At 36.8% G+C, this 24,068-nt stretch overlaps 1 pseudogene across 1 annotated transcript; it reads right to left on the bottom strand.

Annotated features, from left to right (window-relative positions):
- Positions 1-239: 239 nt before the first annotated feature.
- On the bottom strand, positions 240-23,325 carry LOC143601731 (myosin-5-like; annotated as a pseudogene). The gene is made up of 34 exons (XR_013147713.1): positions 23,206-23,325; positions 22,306-22,434; positions 21,244-21,387; positions 20,510-20,655; positions 20,289-20,445; positions 19,650-19,708; positions 18,695-18,854; positions 18,464-18,613; positions 18,238-18,374; positions 18,015-18,161; positions 17,225-17,326; positions 17,091-17,148; positions 16,912-17,013; positions 16,474-16,511; positions 16,184-16,310; positions 15,684-15,854; positions 14,872-15,003; positions 14,684-14,796; positions 13,978-14,038; positions 8,722-8,899; positions 8,149-8,354; positions 7,952-8,071; positions 6,956-7,075; positions 5,804-5,875; positions 5,002-5,106; positions 4,284-4,388; positions 4,020-4,166; positions 3,652-3,784; positions 1,893-1,984; positions 1,682-1,792; positions 1,350-1,487; positions 1,087-1,226; positions 322-544; positions 240-245 (listed from the first exon to the last, which is right to left on the bottom strand). The product of XR_013147713.1 is annotated as a myosin-5-like (transcript).
- Between the last annotated feature and the right edge of the window lie 743 nt (positions 23,326-24,068).

The following is a 24,068-nucleotide window of genomic DNA, read 5'->3' as shown; positions in this document are numbered from 1 at the left end:
TAAGTTAAATGATCCGACCTCGAGCCTAGTTCGGCTCGGCCCGTTTAGACCTCTAGTATTAGATTAACGAGCCGAGCTCGAGCTTGAAAAACTACTCACAAGTCGAGCTCAAGCTCAAACTCTTGTAAGTTAAACGAGCCGAGCTCGAGGCTATTCGAGCTCAGACTCGGCTCGTTTACACCCCTAATATTCCTGATTTAACAAAACTGACACGAGACTACGAGAGTGACATGAGCATGTCAAAGCTGATAAGTAAATAAAAGGTTTAGGGGCAAAAATGGAATTTTGTAGAAACTGATAAGTAAATAAAAGGTTTAGAACAGAATGAGGATGAACTGTCGCTTGCCGAGAAACTGTATCTGGAGCAGTTGAATTGGGAGCTGGGAAAGTGAAATCAGAATCATTTGATGTAATATCAGAAGAAGTAGAAGTAGCATCGCCAAAACCGTCTCTGATAATGAATCCAGAAGTTACACTCGAACTGGATGAAGCACATATCATACATTTTAGCTCTGAAAACTGGTCTGACATGCTGTATATCATCCTGAGCCACACTAGATACACGTGGCATTAGTTAAACGACACCTCAGACTTCATATTAGTTTAGAACAAACATAATATATGAGAAGTTCCGTGAGTAGATTACTGTTTCAAATGTATCTTACTAAAATTACTATACTTACATTAGGTGTTCATTCATATTGACTTTTTATAAATATTAAAGAGGACTTAAAATTAAGAGAACCAAATGAAACAAATTAAACTTAGTTACTATTTAGTGATTATTATCTTCACCAATTTGGCTTAAGTTTAAAATTTATAAAACTAGGTTATTATATAGTAAACCAATTTGGCTTAACTTTAACAATTAGTAATCAAGATTCATGTATATTTCATTTGCCTAACTTAAAAATATTAAACATCTATAAAAGAGTTACATAGAACTAATAAAATTTGAGTGACTTTCGGAGAACACTTGGGAAACTTGATTACTGCTGGGTGAAGTTTTTTCAACATTTAATGCTATAGATATTAATATAAAAAAGAGAAATTTTTTTATATGATTGATACTACAGTAAATATTACCTGTTGAGTGCATCCTGAAGTTGAAGCACCCGTCTTTCAGTTTCTTCAAATTTTTGGCGCTTAATTTCATTTGATTCAAGGGCTTGAATGTACTTCCTCTCACATGCATCAGCTCTTTGTCTCTCTGATTCTACTAAAGCCTGCATGCAAATAACCGAGTGAGTAATTTATTTTAAAAACTGAATAATGTTAGAAATACGGCTAAAGTTTAAAACATACTCCTAGACTGGTTATGATTCAATTTTATGTAAGACTAACATTACCTTCAAATATTCCACTTCCGCATTTAAACTTTGAATCTTTTCGTTATCTTCCACAGAGCCTGTGGCTTTTTTCCCACCAGACAATGCTTCCATTGGATATTCATGTTCATTGCCAAGATTTCGGCCTTCCAATTCAGCCTGCAAGATAAAGTAATTCAAAATTTGGATGATTCATCATGACTTTTTATATTTTAGCATAACAATCACAACTAAAATCCACACAACTTGTGCTTTGTTAAAGATCAAAGCAACATGTGCTAACTTGCAATAAATTTACTCTAGATGTGTACATATTTGCTGACTGTCATAATTCGGAAATTTACATAAAGTACCTTTCTTTCATTTTCTTCCAACTTAACATGCATACCATTGATTGATTCCAAGGCTTTAGCATACTTTGTTTCAGATTCATCAGCTCGTTGTTTCTCTGATTCTATTAAAACCTGAAAATCAATATGTATATATAATGGATAATTCGCCAATCTATTAAACAACACATGTATTAAACTGAAGTTAAGAAAAAAAAATACTAAACAGCATTACCTTGATGTGTTCCACCTCTGTTGTTAAACTATCAGCTGCTTCCTTTGCAGACCCGGGTTCCTTGAAAGGCATCGTTTCATTCAATTAAGTCCACATGATAAGGTAACTTTATATTTGTGACAATACAAAAACAAAACTTTTTCATGTTTGTTAAACGAATCACAATTACATTCCACATTAGCAATAATTACCTGAGAGCTACTTAGGGTATAAGCAAGCCAAGCAACTATGAGCTACTAGATGTCGGCTCAAATTGGGTAAACGAGCCCCAGCCCGAGCTTACAAATAAGCTCGTTTGATAAATGAGCCCGATCCTGAGTTTCAGTTTTTCAGCGCAAGCCTAAATAACTAAATAATTTATATTTGTGTTGCAATAAAAAATATAACTAAATATATAACTATCTAGGGCTGATTTCTTTTGATAACCACTTTGAGTTTTAAGAACTCGAAAGAACTCAACGTAACAATTTTTTTTTGATTTTACATATATGTAATATACAAAGGTTACATGTACGCAAAAAAATTATAACATTTTTTACGCACCGAATCGACTTTTTACATAGGTGTAACGGACGTTTAAATTAGTGTAATCACTATACATCTTTATTCTCTCTCCTACTTAATTTTTTAATCAGATTTAATCTCAACCACATAATCTAACCTACTTAATTAAGTGTGTGGTTAAGAATGAGGTTCTTAAAGTTTTTAAAACTCAACAAGGTTCTCAAATTATCCACCCCCCCCCCCCTAATTATCTATACTATATATAATATATCATTCATGGGCAAATTAAGACACTAAGTTTTTAAGGAATTTACAACGTTCAAAGCATGATGTACACCCAATAAAGCATGTAGCATATGGGCAAAGTTGTCTAATATAAGATATGTTAAAAATAGTTACAATATTGCCCCTTAAACTTTACTAACCTTTCGTAAATTTAAGTAGTTACAACATTGACCATTTAACTTTTAACCTTATATTCTTTTAAATTTCATTTTTAACCCAGCTTCCACCCACGATTTTTAAACGTTTATAACTTTTTCATACATTTATATTTTTAAAAAAAAATTGCACCATAAAAACGAGAATTTTATTCTCTTTAATTTGAGTATGATATTGCTATAGTTTTTTTTAGTTAAAAAGAATCAACATTTTATGTAGCAGTGTTTGTGATCCGGTTTTGATAGTTTTTAAATTAAACCGTGTGCCAAAAAAGTTAGTAACGGTTTTTTGTCATAAAAAACCGTTGAAAATTGAATCGGAACCATTACCAACAGCCTGTGTTTCCCGTTGCATCGCGCGGGCACCCATCTAGTACATTTATAAATAATTAAATAATAAGAAACGGGCTGAGCCCGCAATGAAAATTTACTCACGATCCGAGCTCTCGTAAATTAAACAAGTTCAAGAGCTCGGCTCGACTCGTTTGCATCCCTAGAGCTAGTATGCACTCAGGTATTTGAGGTTATTTTATGCATCTAGATTTCTTTTAATAATTACATGACACTAAAATTCCTATCCTAAAACAAACCCTCGATACAAACACCACCTAATGTTTATGATTGAAACTAGCTCATTAGAAGGTTTCATTCTTGCACATGATTTTAAAAATTCAAATGTGTTATAAGACGCGCTGCCCAAAGTTCGTTTCTCCACTTACTTGCATTAAATTACCTCTAAAGTGTACATATTTGGCACTATTTTATGGTGAGAGAGACTAAAAAAATCATAGTCTAGAATTATACGTACCCTTTTTTCCGCTTGCTGAAGCTTAAGTGCCTTCTTTCTGTTTCTTCCAATTTTGCATTCATAACTTTGATTAAATCCAAAGCTTCAGAGAACCTCTTTTCGACTCGATCAGCTCGTTGTTTCTCTGATTCTAATAAGGCCTGTGCATGCCGAAAAATATATGAGAAATGAGGAGTAATTTTCAGATAAAGAGAGTAGGAGAGTTTATGTAATCAAATTTAATATATTAATTATCTATGAAATCCAAAAAATGGAAAAAAAATGGTAGACAAGTAAATCAATTTAAACAACCACATTGCAGTGCATACAGAATCTTTATATCACAAATACTAAAGGGTGGGGAGAGACGAGAGAATTTTACTTAACCAACATTACCTTGAGTTTTTCAAGTTCTGAAGTTAAACGATCAATCTTTTCAGTTTCCATAACACCTGGTGCTTTTATCGCATGAGAAGAAGTTTGGTCAGATACTTCAGAAGCATGCTTGTTTTCCTTAGTAAGCAATCCATCTTCCAATTTGATCTGCATTAATGCAACTTTATATCTCGTATGGTATGAACATAATGTGTTTGCATGTTTGTGAAATCAATTACAATGACAATCCAAACAAGTTAGTATGTATTCAACAAGTTGAAGTACATTTCTTTCAGTTACTTCCAGCTTCATCATTTTGATCGTTTCCAGGGCTTCAACATGTTTTTTCTCAATATTGTCAGCTCGTTGTCTCTCTGATTCTAATTGAACCTGCATGTCAACAAGTATACTTGATGGGTCATTTAAAAATCAAGAGAATAATGTAGATCTGATAAATAACTAAAAGAAAATAAACATCTTGCTTCAAAGCTAATACCATCAGGTAGTTAACCAAGCAAGTGGCATACCATTTAATACTCTTTAAATTTTAGGTAATACTGTTAATGTAATGGCCCTAAAGGAGGTTCCTCTCCTATATGTATATTCTTCTGTTAAAAAAATAAATAAGAAATACTTTCAATTTTTTATATCCCTTGCCTTATATTCAGTCATCATAAAACGCTTGATGATTTGGTAAAATCATTACCTTACTGTAAAGACATTTGCATACTATATGAGTAGGCATGATCAAGTACATTCCTAATTCAAGTCCAGCCAAAATAAAACCAGATCACGTGCTTTTAGCAATCACACAGATTCCCTCAACAATGTCGTATACAACATTGGATAATAATGCTGTATCTTTTTTATATATTACTGTTTTGGTTTCATCGTATCACACATATTGTAACTATATGCAACATATTGTACCTATAGTATACATACATGCCATGATTTTATGGTGAAATAAACAAAAGCAATCAAAGTCATGGACTTCAAGTACCTTTCTTTCAGTTTCTTCTGACATCATAATTTCAATTGTTTCCCGGGCTTTAGCATACTTCTGCTCATTTTCTTCAGCTAGTTTTCTCTCTGATTCTATTATAAACTGCATGCCAACACATATATAGAACACTTAAAACACTTAAACAGGTGATATATCAATCTAGAGGAGAGAGATAAACAGACAGAATAATGGAGAGAAATCTAAGATAAGATGCTCTTGCATGCAAGATAATACATTACAGAAACTAAACATCTTTTAAACATAGCCATGTTACCAGTTACCCTTTTAGATTTCGCTACAGTTCCTACTTATTATCAAATCATCATAAAAGCATCATTAATATGGTAGAAGCAGTATTAACGCTCCTACATCTTCACACTGGAAAATGTCACTGATAAATTAGCACCTAGAGCTATCAGCACAAACGAAAAATTGGACCTCCTTATAGGTCAAATTGGGTTATGTTTCATCTCTAATGAATCAAACGTTCAGTTAAAAAAGGAAACGAACCAAAAATGTCCAAAAAAATATTTAGAGCATACATCATTATAAATCGCTTCATACAAAAATTACATTATTATTGTGATAATATAGTTTGGTATGATATTTACTACAAAATTGTGGTATAAGTTTATTGGTCATAAAGCTACTAAAAAGTTGCTGTTTTTGGCCCATTAGTCGACCTTACCACCTCTAGTTCTCACACTATATAGTTTCAAAGGAAAATGGATTCACACATCTTTTAACAGTGTAACAGTAAGAAATTAGGGGGCAGGGAGAGAAGAAACGTTAATATTACCGACAAGTTTTCCACTTCTGCAGTTAAATTCTCAGTCTTTTCTACATCTTTTGTTGCTAACTCATGTTCCTTCTAAATCAATCTGCATGATAAAAAAAAGTTCCAAATTAATAGATGGGTCTACTTGTCTTTTCGATGATAAGATGACAATGTGATAAAAGAGCCTGATAGGTGGGTGACTTCAAAATGACTTTCTAGTGTAACAAAACAGGCTATGAATTTTGTTACATCAAGCATTCAACCATTTGATACATAACTGCATGTTAAAACCCCATGCAATTTTACTTATTACGTAAGTGTTAGTTTTATTTTTATTGAATAAAATAGGTAAGACTTTTGGATAAGGACTGGGATTGGTAGTTTTAGAAGGATACAACTAACGTCAGCTTTTGCTCAACTGGCATTGGAGGGGAAGTGAAGATTTAGGCTGGAAACCACAAGGTCTCAAGTTCGAATCCGATCCCAACCGGGTTTTACCATAGTGGGCATTCAGGCAGCGGGTTTTCCCCGGATTAGGAGATGGTGGGCTTGGGCTACCCAGCGCTGTCTACGATCACGGGCATACAGCCTTTTGCCATCGGGTTACCACGGGTAGATGGACTTTATTTGCTGGTCGTTCAAAAAAAAAACAAACAACTATCGTTAGCAAAATCTGAAAAATAGATAGGGGTGTTTATACAGATTATTGGATTAGTTATGTTCTTATCTGTCACTATAGTCTAGAGGGTATCTATGTGTAAGGGGCTGTTTGATTAAGAGGCTAACTCTGAATTGCTCGGTTCACTAAAAAGACACCTAATGGGTAAGTCTTAGAAACATGCTGAATAATCAGTCAGGTCTCTTAATGATTCAGCACAAGATTGCCAAACAACCCATAACATCTAACTCGATATATAGAGGCTTATGTAACCTTATTATGTATACAGTCAACCATTCTAGTTTAGCTGGTATGATGCATAATTAGTTGATTAAAGAAGCAAGAAAGAGTAAAATCAGATCATCGGAGAGTCGGTCAACCTCTCAAACATCAACCAACATATTTGGTTTGTTATTTTGTTCAATAAGCATAGCCGGGTCCAATCACAATGTAACTTGATTTATATCCATACATAGAAGTAATCACAAACTAGTGCAGAAGAATGACAGATTAACTTTAAAAAAATGAAATTTTACCTTCAAACGTATTTCTAGCTCTAGACGTTGTTTAAGCTCTTTCACTTGTCTTTGAAGATCTACATTCGCTAGTTTTAGTGCACCAGTATCCTTCGCAGCCTATACACGTCCAACACAAACAAGTAATGCTGTGATGACCGATGCAATATGTAATATACTTCTGGATGGAGAAAATTTAAATAAAACAGTAACGGAAAACTAGAGTTTATAAAGCATTGCAACCTAAATGGCTTCAGAATCTTATGTAAGCCTTGACCAGATTGCTAAATCTAAAAAAGTTACCAATATATGTATTTTAAAAGGTATATATATATTAGGCCTGTAAATGAACCAAACATTCAGCCAGAAGTTCGTTTATGTAGTTAAACGAGCAAACATGAGCACATGTCTCGTTTCTTCAATTATGTTCGTTCATTTACGCTCGTTTATGTTCATTTACGTTTGCTAGTTTATGTTTGATACTTTGATTAAGTTTGTTCGTTTATATATTCAATTAAACTTGTTAGGATCATTACAGTTTAGTCTACCTCTATGAAATTAAAATAACACCCAGTACAAATTAGTCTGGTTTTATTATGTATTTAGGCCCAACATGTTGATGTTCACGTTTACTTTTGATCAGTGCTCGCTCGGTTATGTTTGTTCATATATGTTTAGTTATGTTTGTTCGTTTGCACTCTTAACAAATGGACATGAACACACTCATTTTCTTAACGAATGAGCACGAACAAAAAAACATCGTTCATGTAATTTTTCGCATTTGATTGTTTGTTCAGTTCAAGCTAACGAACGAACACCAACACGCGTCGTTCATGTTTGTTCGATTTGTCTATAGGCCTAAATTATATTTATTATACAACAAGAGAACAACACGATTTGTCTATAGGCCTAAATTATATTTATTATACAACAAGAGAACAACAATATACTACAACAACCCAATAAACCAAATACCATGTATAAAATGAGACATACCGACTTTAATCTTTGAAGTTCTCTCCTGGCAACTTTGCCCCTCCATCCGCATTGTGTGACAAGTGTCGCCTTTTTGAGCTTCTTATAGCTTGTATAATCTCTATGACCGCGCCATGTGGCCTACAAGAACTGACTTGTATTAGGAAAAGAAACTACGAACATTTAGATTTATAAGTATGTGAATACCAGGTACTGACTTCTAATTTAGTAGCTGCCATGTGTCGCCTTCTGTATCTGAGTTCATAACGAGCAGCCATTGCTCTCAGACCTGCCTGAATGAGTACAACTGCATGCCTGAGTCGGGTGAAGGATGACCTCATTGTGTATCGCCGAAAATTACTTTGGATTTTAGTTGACACAATAGTCTTTCTCATATCTTGATATGCCTTAGCAGCAAGCTTTCCTAGTAGAAATAATCCAAGAAAGAGTGTGGGACAGTGAGATTACATTCAATCTTAATTCAGTAAGTGGAATGCAAGATCATAGTGTATATTTAGCATTAGAGGTGGCAAAACAGAAAGGTGAATGGTTGGGTAGCAGGCCAAATGGATTCGGGTTAGAACATGTACTTTTCTAAGGTGGTTTGACCCACAAACACTGTTTGTCCATATTGTTGAATTTTTATAAATAATCAATGTATTAAAATAACGTATGTTGACTGGGTATGGTTGTTGTATATAGCATGATGTAGAAATGTGCCAATAACCTCTAGATTGTTCAGAAAGAACAAACGTTTAAAGTGAGTTTACTTGAATAGTTGAATTACAAACCTCTGCATAAAGTTTGCAAGGCAACTGCAAGATTCGCCATAGCAAGAAAACGTTTTCTAATAGTATAGCTCCTTGTCATTCTCTGAATAAGATTGATTGCAGAGTTAATCCTTTCCACTCTCCGTGCATCTAATGCAGCCATGTGACCAGCTCTAAGAAAAACTTTTGATTTTCCAATCTGTCAACTCATAAATATGAAATTGTTAGTTAGTTTATATTGGATAGCTAGACAAAGCCCATGGGCCTATTATTGGATGTAATTAGGGTTTGCCTCTTGTATATATATATGTACACACTATTGTAACATTCATTCAGTCAGTAAACATCCTCTTCTTAACATGGTATCAGAGCTACGGCTCTTGATCCAAACCCTAGTCTGAAAAACGAGTTCTGGTCCCCTGCACAAACCCTAGCCGCCACCTTTTTTTTCTGCTCAGTCACAAACCCTAGCCGCTACCTCCTGTTCTGTCACAGATCTTTTTCCGACACATCCCCAACCATCACCGCCACCACCATCGTCCCCGGACACCCTCGTTTTAGATAACCCGAAAACCCGCCGCCGAACCGACGCCACACGCGCCCCCACGCCACCCTTGTTCCGCCGCTGCCACCCACGCGCCAGCGAGTGACGGCGCGTGGCCCTTTTCCGGCCACCGGATTTGTTCCAGACTTCTTGTTTTTTACCTCTGAACCTCCCTGTGTTGTTAGTTTTTCGATTTGGACACTTTTGTTTTTCTGCCCCGGCTCGTGTATTCGTTCTTGCTCGGTGTTCAAATCTTCAACTTCTATGGCCAACAACAAGACTCCAGAAACTCAGATTGCTCCAGGAATCATCAACTACTCTGCTATCCTACGCATTCCCATCAAGCTTGACTCCAAAAATTGGGGTTCGTGGAGTCTTTGTCCAAAAAGGCCTTACTAGTGTGGACAAAGACGACAATCTCACTAAGCTACCTCCTGATCCGATTACCCGAGAGTGGCGTATTGATGACAGTGGAATACAAATGGCACTATGGAATGCCATGGAACCACAAATTCTCACTATTGCCCAAAACTTTTCCACTGTGAAGAAGATGTGGGATCACCTTTCTTCATCCTTTTCGGCTCAAGAGTCTCTATCTCATGCATATTCTGTGGTCCAGGCCTATGGCAGAGCCGAACAAGGCGATTCTACATTCACCGATTACTTTACACGATTTTCTAAACTCCGGGATGAGCTTCGTGCTGCATATCCACCCACTACTGATTTACAGGTCCAGGAGCGAAACACCAAGATGGATGTCATGACCTTCATTGCCGGTTTATCACCCAAGTATTCGAGCGCTCGGCCCTTACTGTTGAGTAACCCTTCGGCTACATCCTCTGTTGAATCAACTTATTATCTGTTACGGGAGATGTATGGTCACGATGCAACTCCTACAGACACATCAGCTATGTATACCTCTACTGGTAAAGGTGTTGGTCGAGGCTCTCATACGACCCACAAAAAGGTATTGGACGAGGTAATGGTCTTATCTGTCACTATTGCAAGGAACCTCGTCACACTAAATGGGATTGCCCAAATCGTCCCGTAGGAAGCCAGCCACCTCTTTGTCCCAAAGCTCGCATGGCTGCCACCGGTGAGGCTTCAGATCCGGTCGCTACTCCGGCCTACACGTTTAGTGAAGAAGACTATTGTCGACTGCAGCATCTTCTAAACTCTCAGACACCCTCCCCCACTCCACGCGCAAATACGGCCAATTCAGGTACATTTCCTAGTCTCACTTCATCTTGGGTTATTGATTCAGGTGCTACTCATCACATGACTAGGAACCCCGATATCCTTTCCAGCCTACACAAAGTTTCCCACCAGCCAGTTAGACTTGCTGATGGATCTACTTGCCCGGTCCTTGGCATTGGATCCGTCACCAATTCATAAAACCTAAACCTCTCTTCTATTTTGTTTGTTCCTAAATTTCCCGATAGCCTTTGTTCCGTGAGCCAACTTACTAAACAAAATAATTGCTCTACTAAGTTTTATCCTACTCACTGTATCTTTCAGGAGCTGGGGACGAACCGGCTGATTGGCATAGGTTTTGAATCAGGAGGCCTCTACCGCTTAACCTTCCCATCACGTCCTACAGCAAACACTTGCGTTTCAAAATTCAAAGAGGACCACTGCCGGTTAGGTCATCCCTCTACAGCGGTTATGAGGCAAATGAGACCAGATTTACCACTTTCGTCTTTTAATTTTCATTGTGAGTCGTGTCAGCTTGGTAAACACACCAGGCGTCCCTATCCCCCTAGAGTGTCTAATCGAGTCAGTGGTTGTTTTGAACTTTTGCATTCTGATGTATGGGGTCCTTGCCCTACTAAATCTACATTGGGTTTTGAATATTTTGTTACCTTTATTGATGATTATTCTCGCGCTACTTGGGTTTATTTATTGAAATCTCGTAGTGAGGTGTTTTCCACCTTTCGTGAATTTAATGCTTACGCTCAAAACCAATTTAACACAACAATTAAAACTCTACGATCTGATAATGCAAAAGAATATTTTTCCACCGACTTCACATCATACTTAAAACACCCATGGGATTGTTCATGAATCCTCGTGTGCATATACATCCCAACAAAATGGTGTCTCTGAACGCAAAAATCGTCACCTATTGGAAGTTGCTCGCACACTCATGTTTCAATCTCATGTTCCACATCGCTTCTGGGGGGACGCCGTTCTCACTGCCACATATCTAATAAATCGCATGCCCACACCCGTTCTTCATGGTAAAACACCATTTTCTATCCTTTTTCCTACAGGCACTCCATTTCCTCTCGCACCTAAAGTTTTTGGTTGTGTGGCCTATGCTCATGATCATCGTCCGAAGGTCACTAAACTTGACCCCCGAGCTATCCGTTGTGTCTTTCTTGGTTACTCCCGAGTTCAAAAGGGGTATCGGTGCTATAGCCCATCCCTTCACCGATACTTTACTAGTACCGATGTCACCTTTCATGAGTCATGTCCCTACTTTCTCGAGCCTACCACTTCTATGTCTGACCCTTTCCACGACCTTGATCTACCCACCTCTATCTTCATCCCCACCTTTCCCAAGCCTAGTGTACCAGATTCCCCAGTCTTAACTGCTTCTGATCCTGCTCCTACGGGTCCACCGACAGAACCTCCACCTCTACTTTTCACATATAGTCGTCAACGTCGTAATCACTCGTCACAGCCTCCTGATTCCCAACCGGACCATGATTTGTCCTCAGTTCCACCTCCCGCTTCTGAGACCAACCTCCCCCCACCCACTCCCGAACCCACTCCTACCTCCACTACACCATACAATCCTCCAGGTGGCCCTTTTCCTGATATACCTATTGCCTTTCGCAAAGAGCCTCGATCTTGCACCCGTTACCCGATTCAGGATTATGTTGCCTATTCTCATCTGTCTCCTGAATCTCATGCCTACACTACTACCCTTGATTCCTACCCGATTCCCAGGAATGTGATGACAGCTCTTGCTCATCCAGGATGGAGGCGGGCTATGGAGGAGGAAATTGGGGCTCTTAGATCCAATCATACATGGGATCTTGAAACGCTTCCTGTAGGGAAGCGTGTTGTTGGTTGTCGTTGGGTATTCACAGTCAAACTGCACCCGGATGGCTCTTTACATCGCTTAAAGGCGCGATTGGTCGCCAAAGGTTATTCTCAGGCCTATGGCATTGATTATGATGAAACTTTCTCGCCGGTTGCTAAAATGCCATCTGTCCGTATTTGCATTGCTCTTGCTGCCATAAATCATTGGCCGCTCCACCAGCTTGATGTCAAGAACGCCTTCCTTAATGGTGTTCTTGAGGAGGAGGTGTATATGGAGAAGCCACCAGGGTTTATTGTTGAGGAGGAGGCCTCGAAAGTTTGCAGACTACGTCGTTCTCTCTATGGCCTTAAACAGTCTCCCAGGGCATGGTTTGGTCGATTCTCGAGTGTTATGGGACAGTTCGGGATGACTCGTAGTGCATACGATCATTCTGTCTTTTTTAGACACCACAAAGGGAAAAGGATTATTGTAGTTGTTTATGTGGATGACATCATAATCACAGGTGACGATACTCCCAGGATCACTGAACTCAAACAGTTCCTTCAGACTCAGTTTCAGGTTAGCGACTTAGGTTGGCTGCGGTACTTCCTCGGCATAGAGGTATCTCGCTCTCCACAAGGAATACTTCTCTCTCAACGGAAGTATGTCCTTGATATGTTGACTGAATGCGGCTTGCTGGGTTGCAAACCAGTTGATACCCCAATGCTTCCTACAAAGAAGCTCCTCCCAAAAGAAGTGGATCCGATGAAGGATCCTGAGCGATACAGACGGTTGGTTGGTAAACTTAATTATTTAACTGTCACGCGACCGGATATTTCTTTTTCTGTCAGTGTTCTGAGCCAATTCATGGCTGAACCATGCACCAGTCACTGGGATGCTGCTCTTCGTGTCTTAAGATATCTCAAGGCCACACTAGGCCTTGGCATCCTATATTCTGATCAGGGTTATTGTCGAGTAGGAGCTTTCACAGAAGAGGGAGATGGTCGGATATCAGGTTTCTCAGACGCAGACTGGGCAGGTTGTCCGATTTCATGACGATCTACTACTGGGTATTGTGTGTTTGTCAGAGGAAATCTTGTGTCATGGAAAAGTAAGAAACAAAACACGGTTTCTAGATCGAGCGCTGAATCGGAGTATAGAGCTATGGCAGATGTAACATCGGAGATGACATGGATTCGTCTTCTCATAGAACTTGGAGTTGTTTCTAAAGACTTGATGCGGCTATACTGTGATAATCAATCAGCCATTTATATAGCCAAGAATCAAGTTTTTCATGAAAGGACGAAACACATTGAGGTTGACTGCCATCTTATTAGAGACCGGGTAGTAGGCACACAAACAGATCCTCCATCCATTCAACCGATTCATATTAAGACAAACTTTCAGCTTGCGGATATTCTCACCAAGCCTCTTCGGAAACCTCAAATAGATTTTATTTGTAACAAGTTGGGCATGATTAACATATATGCTCCAACTTGAGGAGGAGTGTTAGTTTATATTGGATAGCTAGACAAAGCCCATGGGCCTATTATTGGATGTAATTAGGGTTTGCCTCTTGTATATATATATGTACACACTATTGTAATATTCATTCAGTCAATAAACATCCTCTTCTTAACAAAAATAATGTAAATGACTGTAAGTTACAAATTGAAACAATATAAAGTAGTGACTTTATTACCTGATATCCCCGGATTCCTGCTTTTTCTAGAATCTTTCTGCATCCATCTTTTTTGTCATGCCTGTTAGTACAAGCAATGTGTAAACAAATCCAATTTTTTTATTTTAGTTAGATAAATGAATTTTACTATGTCGACAAACTGGACGAGTCGGGCGCTTGGGGTCACTGGTCAATTCAGGTTTTGAGCAAATTGAGTTCATGCCAAAATGGGCCTTTTCTAAAAAAGCATCATTTTGGTTTGGGTCAAAACGGGTTCTGATTAACATGAAGTCGGGTTGAAATGAGTTATTTTCGTATGGTAGCTAATGGCAACAGTGGAAGTGACTGCGGTGACGGCGACGGATGTGGTGGTGATAGTGAGGACAACTATGATTGACTGTTGGGGTAGCGGTGGTTGTGGTGGTGGTGGTAGCGGTGGGAGTGTCGGAGACAGCGCAGTGCCAGTAGAGTGGTGGCGGGAACTGTCGGTGGTGGTAGTGGCGGCGGCGGTGGTGTCAGCGACGACAAGTATGTGGTTTTAACCCATTTGGGCAATTTTTAAGTTAACAGGTTCTATAACTGCTACCCGTTTCGACCCGTTGACTAATTTGATTAGACCCAAATTGACCAATTTGAGGTGACCCATACGAACCCATACACATTTTATTTTTGCCCAAATCAACCCATTCTTTGAAGAACAGGTCATATTGCCACCTATAAGTTTTACTTACATCGGAGAAAAACCTCTGGAACCAGAAGACCAAATCGATTAACAAAATCAACGAAACCCTTGTCGGTAGGGTATGCGGCACAGCTGATACGGATTGCTTCTAGAACCCCCTAAATGGCGAGCAGAAAATACATTTAGTTTAAGAAGTTCATTATTTGCATTCAGAAATTGTTAAATTTACTCACCCCGTAACGTAATTGATGAAGGACATTGACATTCTCAAAAACAGTAGGTTTAAGAATGTTATTTGGCTTCACACATCTAATGTAATGTGGTTGTGTGGAATTAAGAGTCTCCATCAACTGTTGAAGTTGTAGCTGCAATGATTAAGAAAGATGTAGATTTAAAATCTCATATTCAGGATGTTAAAACCATTTATTTTCATGCCTTTTTCCTCTTTCTTTAATCTTCCTTTTTTGTTTAACCTTTTCATCTTTAGAAGAAGCAAAACTTTATCTCATAGTTTACTACCTTTTATTATTGTCTACTTGTTTAATCTAAGACAGTAAACGAACCGAGCCGAGCCAAGTTGGACTAGGTCTCGAACTTAATCGGGCCAACTCGGCTTGGCTCGTTTATCTTAATGAGCTGAAAAGTCGAGCTCGTCCCGTAAAAAGCCTGAGCCTCTTGTTAAATTTTTTTAAACCGTTTGTTTTCACACATAAAAATTTACAAACTAGAGAACTTATAACATTATATGCATTATTTTTATTCTTGTTTTTCGATTTTATTAAGGATCGAGAGGCATACTATATGAATCATTTTTGTCAATTTTTTATATGCTGTTATTATTATTATTATTATTATTATTACTACATATAAGCATTTGGGGCTTAATCCAAACGAGCCAACGAGCCAGTTATCCAGCGACCCACGAGCCGAGCCAACCTGGCTCGGGCTTGGCTCGTTTACAAACGAGCTTAAGAGAACTTCAAGCGAGCCGCGAGCTTTTTGAACAACCATAGTTTAATCCCTGAGTTTTAAACAGAAAACTTGCTTTAAAGCGAGAACCAATTGATGAGAACTTGGATGACTTAATTGCATCCTCATGGGGTGGAGGAAAAAGCCCAGCTACAAAAGAGCACTTGGAAGCGCTCAACAAATCTTGATGTTCAGGAACAATATAATCTTTGTTTTTGTCTAGGAATTGATCGGACTGTTAGTGAACCTGATTAACAGGTCAAACATGTAAAATATACAGAATTGGCTTAAAATGAAACGCATCAAACAGATTGAATGGTTAAACGGGTCAAAAATCGTTTAACATGTTTTCTAAATCCACAATAGCCTAAAATTGTTTCCAAAAATATATTATATTTTAACAATATAGTTTTTTAATCATTACATTATAATTTTAAAAATACAAATTGGACAAAAATTGTTGGCAGGCTAGACGAACACAATTGGACTGACCCGTTACCCAACCGACCAACCTGTTTTTCTGCCTCTAGATATTAGTAACATTCTTTTCTAGAAGAAATTAAAAGCCTAAATCACCTCTCCAGCATAATGAGCAATGATGAAATCGGAGCATGCCAATTTTGGTTTAATAAATCGTCTGTGATTTTTGAATGTCTGATAAAGCTTCTGTGAAAATGTTTCAGGAGTTGACTTGGGAAACATACTGGAAAAAGAATTAGTTACTCATAAGCTAACAAAAAGATATTATCAATTTGTCTGCGCATCAAATATCAGAAAGTGAAAATGAAAGCACACAGATGTGCATGCAGAAATATAATCAAATATGATAAAAACAAGAATATAAATAAGCACGTAAAGTTGCATACCATGCTTCATCAAGCAGAGCAATGATCCCACCAGGTTTCTGAGAAAAGAATTCAAGCATTAGTTTAATGAATAATACGAAAAAAGGTGACATAGAAAGCTTTATTTTTAATAACTCAGTGAGTTCTATGAAATTACTCATGTTGAAAACAATTTACACCAAAATTTGCAACCACACTAAAACCCTTTACAAGTTCTTTCAATAAATGGAGTAAATTAAACTTTTCATCCTTAAACTAAAGAAAATAATAGCAATGGTCCTTTATGTTCCAAAAGACTTGCGGTTTTCATCCCCAGGCGTTGCACCCAAGGATGAAGCTTGCAAGCTTTTTAAAACATAAAAGACCATTGCTGTTATACCTTATTTTAAGGACGAAGTCTGAAATTTGGTATAAACAAAAAAATTACTCTAATAAATATTGTGTAGGCATCAAAAGAACCTTTTCAATAAGATCTAGGATGTCTCTGTTATCTACAAACTCTATGTAGCTCCAGTCAATTTCATCTTTGGTGTATATCTCTTGCTGCATCCTGAAAACATGCTGTTTGAAGGGACCCTCAATACATGTGCACAAGTAGAATATTAACAATTTTGTCAAAACAAAAAATTGAGTCACACCTGATTGAAGTGTTGCTGCAGCTTCTCGTTAGTAAAATTTATACAGAACTGTTCAAAACTGCACAAATTACAAACAGAAAAGTGATTTAATCATCACAATCATGTTAACAATTATGCGAGAGCATAAATTCTACCTATTGGTTTTGAAGCTCTCAAAGCCATATATGTCAAGAACACCAATCAGAGAATTTGATTTTGAATCTTGCCCGATTGACACATTAATCTTATCTACCAACCTGTGAGTAAGAAAATCATGCTCGCGAGCCTAAACGAGCCTATTAATTATATAAACTTTAATAATTAGTGCGTATTAGACTATGTCGGCTATAGTTTCAGTTTATTATTATTAAGTTCTATATTGTATAGGGTATCTAAGTGTATTTAGTATCTCTATATAATTGGTTGTAATTGTATCTCATAAATTCAATAATACTGATTATCTTTTCCTAACTGATTGTGCAATACAGAAAACTATGATAAAACTAACTAAATAATATATACATTATGTTATATAATAATATTATGCTATATACTTATATATAAAAACAATTAAAAATACCTATAGACTAATTAATAAATCATAAACAAGCCAAGCTTGAGCTTAAAAGACTACTCACTAGCCGAGCTCCAGCTTTAGAAATAGAGCTCGAAACGAGCTAAGCTCCAGCTCACACTCTTTAAGTAAAACTAGTCATGCTCGGCTCATTTACTAAAGCAGAATGTAAAAGAGACTAGAATAATAATATATCTAAACGTTGTGATTACAATACAGTCGGAACCCTCAATATATAGGAAACAAACCAGAAACCCTAGACAAGCCTATAACGAGCCCATGGGCTAAAGACAAATAAATGCAAATAATAAACTAGTGATAATACACCATAATAATATTTAGCACGGAGCAACATGAGAGGTTGAAATTACCAGTCAAACAAACGAGAATATAAGGTCTTAGCCAAGCCATCCCTGGTGTAAGTTGCACCCTTGGGATCAAGCCTTCTCTTGATAACTTCTTCAGGAGTAACCATCACACGCTTCAATAACGCATCTTCCAATGCATGTAAATCACACCTACACACACGCATTGACATGTACTCAAACAAAATGGAAACCGAAAGAAACGAGCATATCAAAGCTGTGACCATACATTAGCAACTCGGCTGTCATCTGAAGATGAAATTTGGATTTATCGTCTTTCAGAATTGCTGAATCGATCTCTTCCCCTTTTGCAAATTCAAGATTACCTAGATGCAGAATTGAAGCCACAACTCTAAAAATTGCATCCTGGAAAAGTGGTATGTTATGGTCACAGCTCATTACACAAAAAGAAAAAAAAACAATATAACTAACAATCAGTTTGAAGATTTCGCAACCTGTTCCTTTTTGCTTATTCCAATAATATCCATGGCTTTCTTAGTGGCAAGATAATCCTCAGCATCATTCACACCAACAAGCTCATAACAATTTGACTGATTGAGATAGTGAAAAGAAGTGGGATCTCCTAATTTATATTTCTTAACTTCCTTGAAAGGAAAGAAAGAGTTAATTAACATTCTTTAAGTAGTTAGTTGGTTACATAATTATGTAACGGATGCCTATATTACCTCAGGAGGTGCTGCACAAAGGAGATAGAAGCAGTGATAATTGCGTTCAGGATCAGAAATTTGGCAAACACGAGATCTTTCTAGAAGGTATGTCCGGATGGCTGCCCCAGATATCCTTCCGTGCTTATCAAACTGAATCTCAACAAACTTTCCGAAACGACTGCAGTAAGATAACAAAGAAGAATCAGGATAGTTTCAGCCAATACAATTAATAATGAAAAAGTACAAGAGGTGGCAATTTTTACCATATACCAAGACAACAATCATACAAAGTAAATTCCACCCATAGCAAGCTAGTGGTAGGGTTTGGGAAGGGTGGGATGTAGGCAAACCTTGCCTCTATCCCTGAGGATTATGGTTACGTTTTATTTCTAACGGGTCAAATGGGTAACTCTAAAAGTTGATTAAAAGTTGATTAATGATGAATAATATCCAGATATACGGTCTCCTAATTAGCCTCATAAATGTAAGAAATATTACTATATCCTACATTCAAAGGAAAGAAATGAATCTGGCTATAATGAGGAGACGTTTAAAATCTTACACAATTAACGAAAAAGAGAATATTGATTATGGAACCTGCCCGTCTATCTGTAAAAAACGATGGACCGTTTATTATGTATCAAATCATAGGTATTTCATTGGTTCATAAAAGTAAGCACCAAAGTAGTCAAAGATACCGAAACCCCCAAAATGTTGCTAAGAATCATTTTGATGAATCCATTCCAAGACATAAAAGAAAAAATCTAAATAGAGACAAAAATAATTCTAATTTGCTTGTTCCTGAAAAAATTTTATCGTCTAGACGTCATAGAGAATTGAAAATTCTAATTTCTTTCAATTTAAAGGATCAAAATAATGTGCATAGAAATCAATTATTTTGCAAGGAGAACAAGATAAAAAACTGGAGTCAATTTTTGGATGAAAGTGAAAATTTTGACATAAAAAAATGCACCTGGAATTGTTATTTCTAACAGTTTTTGCATTGCCAAATGCTTCCAGAACGGGATTTGACTGCATTTGTAAAAATTTAATCAATACAATTGGATAAGTTAGCGTGAGAAAACAAAGATAACAACTTATTATCACAGCATCAATGCGTCTTTAGTGCTAAAGAAAGAGTAGTTTAAATTCCATTCACAGTTGAATATCAAACTAGTTGCATATAACTAGATTCAATGTATGATTCTCCAATAATGAGCTTGACATACTACCCTCGTCAAATTAGTTTGCATTTATACTTGATTTAGTGAAACATTTATAGAGACAAAACAAGGGGTGTGAGCAAGCCAAGCCGCTCGCAAGCTACTCGAGGGCTCGCTAAACTCGAATTGAGCCGATCTTAAACAACCTCAATCCCGAGCCAGAGCTTCACTTATTGAGCTCAAGCTGGCTTGCTATCATAAACGAACCTATTATATATTTATATATAAAGTTTATTTAATATATTAAATAAAGCTCGAAACGAGCAAAGATTGAGCTCGAGCTTTCATAAGTTAAACAAGTCGATGTCGAGCCTAGTCGAGCTCAGGCTTGGCTCGACTAGTTTGCACCCTAGACAAAACAAAGACTTGAAGTTATTGTGCAATCTTACTTCCAAAACTTGTTGTTCAACCGTTCGTCCTTCAGTACCTTTATGACCGCCAACATAAGCAAGATATCTCATAAGCATTTTAGTAGTTTCAGTCTTACCCGCACCACTTTCACCACTAACCAGAATTGAGTTGCTTTTTCCTCCATTAACCATTTCCCTGATTGATTTCATGTAAGCACGCCAATGTAATCATTTCCATGATATACAAAAAGAAATATTACCTGAAAGCAACGTCTGCAATTGCAAATACATGAGGACTTAAAGCCCCAAATTGTGCACCGTTGTATTTTTCCATCATGTGAGTATCATACAAGTGAGGTAAACTTTGAAATGGGTTAACGGCGATGAGGATATTGCCTGTATAAGTCTGCCACAATGTCAACGTATGTTATAATATTACGGGCCGATCAATTGATTCCCATACATGTTTTTATTTATTCTTCAAATATAGAATTAATTTAATTAAACGATTGGTCCCTGTGGTTTACCCTTATCACGGATTTGATACATTTTGTTTCAGAAATTACACCTGTAGTCCAGTTATTTTCAAAAACAGTAGCACGTTTAGTCATATAGCCCACAAATGGTGTTATCTTTTTCTGGTAAATTTGACCAAAATACCCCTTAACTATTGTGGTGTGTGTTTGTAATTTCTGTTTTTACTAGTAAAGGGGTTTTTTAGTCATTTCATGCCTATTTAACATAAAAGAATAACCCCATCTGTGGGTAGGGACTAAATATGTAACTTTTTTGAAAATCAATGGACTAAAGGTGTAATTTTCCAAAATAATGTATCAAAACAGTAATATGCAAAACCAAAAGGACCAACCCTGTAATTAATTCTAAAATGTGATATGGATTAACAATTGACTTTTGACAACTTTCAACCTGTTCGGCATGTTTCAATTTTACCCATTATGAGTTACATAAACAGTGAGGCTGGACATCCTCTTACATAGATTTTATCTCGTTCGTATCTGATAGCTAGGTTATGCAAAACTCCAGGCTCATGCAAATAAGAAAGTTTGGTCATGTCATCCACTCCACCATCAGGATACTCCATTTCTTTGGGGTATACTTTTGATAGATTTGTAACAACCTATACAAAGTAAATGTTATGAGTTCAAATGGAGAAGAAAACATGAACTTAAACTTGTAACATTATAAGACTACGCTTTATACCACGTGAACGTGGTTGGCACACCGCTCTGGGTGTGCGTGGTGTGGTCGTGGATGTTGATCTTGTGGGTGTACTCACGGTAAAGAGGGGCGTGAAAGAGCTTTGAGGGTGAGAAAATTGATTTGGTGGAGCCAATCACAAAGCAACACCTCTCCATCTTATTTTTTAAAATTTTTTATTCTAATACACTTCATTTGATTTTTTCTCAAATAACTTGTATTCGGTAACTTAAAAAAAAACTAAATATGCAGTCTTGTTTATTTTTATTAGCTGAACGTTCCGATATAAATTTTAATGAAGACAGAGTTGTTTTCGAAAAAAATATTTTTGGTCTCATAAGCTGTTTTGGCACGTGCTTGGGTTGATATTTCGGATGACAAGTAGTTTATAAATAATAAATAGAATGCATAAAATAATTATAAAAAAAGACCACTCACTATCACTTACCATAACACATGTTTATGATAGTGATAGTAAAACTCCCGCTGCCTAGGTGGCGCCTACATGGCAGCATTTTTACTATAACTTACCATAACAAATGGTCTAAGCCTGAAAGTGAGTGATGTCAAAATCAGAAACTGGTTAAAACGCTGCATAAAAAATTAATATTTAAAAACGATGCATAACAACTGTTTATTCTATAAGATTCCATACAGAACAACTTTTCTTTAAAAACTTTTGGGTGATTCTTTGTTAGCTTTATAGGATGCTGGTTCCGTGTGTTTAATTAGCCTCAAAGTTGGCATCCAGCTTTTTTCCTTATAAGATTGTGAAGTTGGAAGACAAAATAAAAATTTGTTAATATTTGACTCACGCATAAGAAGTAGAACATCTTACTTTCTTCCCATCAGAGGTTCGGATTTCAGCATCCTTTCCATCTATTTTCAGCATTTCTCCATCAATCCAAGCCACGGATGGTTTTTCCAACCATACTTGAGAACCTACGGTTATTTTTTCTGCAGACTCCTGTATATTGATTCAAAGAAACAATGAACTAGAAGTAGTGTAGCACAATAATGGAATAAGCAAAAAGGTGATGAATAAGAAGAAATTTAACCACAAGAATAAGCATTTCAATTATGACAAGTAAACGCCTTGATTAGAAAACAAAGCAAACTTTATAACTGCACTGCTACTGGAAACTAACATAAATGGTCATAATAGTCATTATGCACAACAAAATAAGGAAAAGGTATTGGCATTTTTCACATAATCAAATGATGAAAACTTTGACAAAGAATCAAAGATGTTGGCCAAAATTGAATATGGTTTACAAAGCCTAAAATGAAGTCCCACACTTATTGTCCTTGTTCAAAATTAAACAGAATCATTGCATTTTCTACTATCAAAGATTCTCTTATATAAGCGAATCATATCTACAAGCTTTCTCTACATATATATATACCACAAAAATGAGCAAAACTACTTGAAGCCAACAATTGTCTATGATCTAAAGAATTTTGAATACCAATTCACTAAACCATATTACATATTCTAACACTTTAGAAGAAAATCTTATATCTTGAAGATCTAGAGTGCACATACGATTTAGCAGCAAAATTTATTTGGTATGTTGAATGATACTTCTCATCCTCATGAGTCAAAATAAGGGCTAAAACCCCTCAAATTAATGGCATGTTAAGTGCATGTAGGTCAAGTAATCAACAGACTTTGATCATTGTTTGTATGCTTATTTACAAGTAATACAGTGTAAAACAAACAAAAACAGTAACATACCATCTGAATATGAGAATTAAACCTCTGTCACAGTGAATTCTTCCTCATCCGTGGCCTCGCAAATCGAGAATGTCCCCAATCTGAACTGTGAAGAAGAATCTCTTCACCATGAAAATGAAAGCGCATTAACGGATTCACCACATTAAATATCCCTAACCAATAAACTCAGCGTTCGCATTACATATTTCCATCTGAATCCAAAATAAAAGCTCGTCCACTTCGAATTCTTCCATCGGTTCCGAAATTTCACATCAAGCAACCAAATAGATCTTCCAGGAACTCAATGAAATTCGTGAAACAGTTAAAAAATGAGAAATTACTATCAATTGGAGTATTGAACAGCCTAGGGTTTCGGATGCGTTTCAATTGTTGTATAAATTCAATCTTAATTCAATGAATCAGCAGAAATTGGTGAAACAAGAGATAGATAGAAGATGAAAGCTAGGGTTTTTATCGAGAATGTGTCGGGAGGAAAGTGGATATATTGAATCCTTTGAACGTAACCGTACGTACGACGATGGTGATGAGTTGGTAAGTGAAGCTGGAAATGGGCGATTGGTAAGTAAAAATGGATTGGATTGGATTGGGTTTCGGAGCCGTTGTGGAAACTCGCCGATTTGAGGGAGGTAGTTTTGGCTCCTGTCACTTCGCGCCTTTTATGAATCATCATCGTCATTGGATTGTTAAATTTCATGTGTTTATACTTTAGGTTTTTTTTTTTTATAATATGGTATTTTTTTTTGTGTCTTTTTTAGAACGACAACTTTCATTAAAAAAACAACAAACTCGCTAGTAAGCAACTAGCAAGAACGAAAGAAACAAAGGAACAACAAACATAATTAAACATCGAACTCCAACCATTT

Source organism: Bidens hawaiensis, unplaced genomic scaffold, assembly GCF_021521415.1.
Source record: "Bidens hawaiensis isolate Kalapana, Puna unplaced genomic scaffold, B.hawaiensis_p1.1 tig00001960_1, whole genome shotgun sequence".
NCBI lineage: Eukaryota > Viridiplantae > Streptophyta > Magnoliopsida > Asterales > Asteraceae > Bidens > Bidens hawaiensis.
Note: the sequence above shows the minus strand (reverse complement) of the source record. Positions and strands in the feature narration are given on the sequence as shown.